Below are 2613 nucleotides of genomic sequence, written 5' to 3'. Positions count from 1 at the left end.
GCAGTGCACATACCTCGACCCCCTGCACCGGGAGAAAGAAGGTTGTCAATGACCCATGAGGGTGGTTTCTCCCAACCTCAGGCCACGATTTCAAAAGGCGCCTGAATTCATTTCTAAATGGAGACAAACATAGCATTAAATCATTATCAGACGGGGAGGAAGCGAAGCAGCTAATCGGCTTTCATTTGACTCCATTTAGTTAAAAGTGGCTTTCGACAGGGGCGGGAGGGGGAAGAGCAGGAGGGAAGACGTGAGGCAGTAACATGAAAGATGCCCCTGATGGAAACGGCGAGGTCCCCTCCGAAAGGCGGGGCGTCTGTGCGGGGAGCCAGCAGCTCGGGGGATCCGCTGTGGGTCACCTGACACGCACGCAGCGGCCGCCGGGACCCAGAGTAAAGTGTTGGTCTGAGTCTCGGGGTCGGCTCAGCGCGTTGGGTTCACGCGGGAAGGGTGCAGGCCCACCCTGGCGGCCCAGTGTGCACGGCCAGCCTGCCCGGGGTTTTGGGCCCAGAGAAGGGCCCGGAACCGACCAGATCACAGCCATGGAGCTGGCTTTCGTTTAATGTTGAAAAGTTATCAACAAAGAAATCTCAGTCCTTTGTGAGAAAGGAAAAAAGGGAGAAAACCACTCAGCACGGCAGAGTTTGAAAGCCTCAGCCCCCATTTGGGGCCCGACTCTCGCTACCCGGACGGGGCTCTGAGCCCTTACCTGGGCCCAGGACAGGGCTGTGTGCCAGAGTGACCAGAAGCCCGGTCGGCCAGGGGCGGAGCCTACAGGAGGGATGGGGAGAAGGGCAGAGGACAAGGACGCACCATGCGTGCGCACACACGCACACGTGTGTGCACATGTGCACGTGTGTGTGCGTGCGCACATGTGCACGTGTGTGCGTGTACATGTGTGCGTGTGCACGTGTGCATGTGTGCGTGTGTGCATGTGTGCACGTGTGCGAGCGTGTGTGTGCATGTGGACAGACTGCCTTTCTAACAAAGCGCGGACCCCGCCCCCGTCCCCCGCCACAGCCTCAGCCCGCGAGCGCCAAGGCGTGGGCAGCACCCCCGCCGGCCTCGGATGTGTGCCGGGCCAGGTCGCTGAGGAAGGGCAGGTCACTAACGCAGCCCCGGTCCAGGACAGGGCACCAGCCGGTCCAACCCAGCCCATCAGCCTCTTGTCACCCAGGATTCAGGCCTGGCTGGGCCCCCTCACTCCCCACTCGTCCTGGCCCCTCTGTCCTCTGCTCAGGGGCCTCGGCCCCCTCTCCTCTCCACGCCCTCCCCGCCTCTGCAGACTGTCGCCGCCCATCTGCAGTGCACCCACTTGTACTACCTGGGCCTCAGTAGGTCAGCTCCTGGGCAGTGACCGTGTCTGTCCCATGGCACCAAGATGTCCCCGCCTCCTGAACGGCGCCCGACACAGAGGACACTCAGAAGCCCGGTCGGATGGATGAATGAATGAGTAATGAACGAGGGATGCGTGGTGCTCCTCTGGCTGACCGGATCCCCTGCCAACGGCCTAGCCACCGCTCCCCCGAGTGCCCGCCCTCCCTGGGCTCCAGCGACTGTGCTGCCCACGGCCCCGCCCAGGGGGGCATCCACCCCCCACCTCCTGCAGGGACAGCCCCATCACCGTCCCTCCTCCACGGTGCGGGCCAGTGCCTGCCAGGGGCCGGGAGCACTGCTGGACAGCTTGGCCGGCATCTCAGCCCCTCCCCTGGGCATCCAGAGCAGACGGGCCACACGGCCCCAGAGCCAGGCTTTGTCCTCAGACCAGGCGAGGCGTAAGGAAGGCCCTATGGCCCGACCACCGGACCCGCGTCCAGGGAAAAGCACCGGCCCCTGGTCCTCCGGTCCTTGGAGCATCGGGATGTGGGAGGAGACGGAGGGGAAGGCGTCTCACGCATGGCCCCAGACCGTGAAGCCAGCGCAGGAGGCGGGGAGGTGCGGGGCCACAGTTCCCACCCTGTCCCAGGGAAGGGAGCCTCACGGCCAGCAGACTATGGCTGACGACGTAAGCAGAGGGCGTGAGGGCTCCTTGGGGGGGATCTCTACAAAGAGCCCCAGAGCACTCACGTTTTGTGGGGTGCAGATACACAACAGGACCAACACCCGAGAAGTCAGCCTGCTACCATCGCCCGCAGCAGTGGCCGTCCCCACAGAAGCCACCCTCTACCCCACCCCGCTACGCGCCTGCCCCGGGACAGTCCTGCTCCTGCCGAGCGTGTCCCCGAGTGGCTCTGAGGCCAGTGTGCAGTCCCGGAATCGCAGGGCTGGGCTGCTTCTGTTAGCTCGGGGGTGCCAGGCCCCCCGCTGGCCTGCTGACCCTGGGGAGCGGGGGCCCCGGACGCCTCTGCTGTCACCTAACCGCCCCCCCCGCCCCCCGCAGCCCGAGTCCCCGCGGCACACCGCAGTTGGCCGAGGTTTTCTGAAAGAGGAAGAGACAAGGTCCCGGCAAGAGCACGGGAGTGAGGCACGGCGACTTCGTGATCACACGGTAAACGCTGACGTCGCCGACCAGGACCGAACCCGGGCGTCCTCTGCACAGCCGCCACCGCCCGCGGGCGCAGTGGCGACTCCCAGGGTGCTGAGTTGGAGCGGCGGCCTCGCAGGAGACAGGGC

This window comes from Pteropus alecto, unplaced genomic scaffold (assembly GCF_000325575.1).
Source record: "Pteropus alecto unplaced genomic scaffold, ASM32557v1 scaffold125, whole genome shotgun sequence".
NCBI classification, from domain to species: Eukaryota; Metazoa; Chordata; class Mammalia; order Chiroptera; family Pteropodidae; genus Pteropus; species Pteropus alecto.
Note: the sequence above shows the minus strand (reverse complement) of the source record.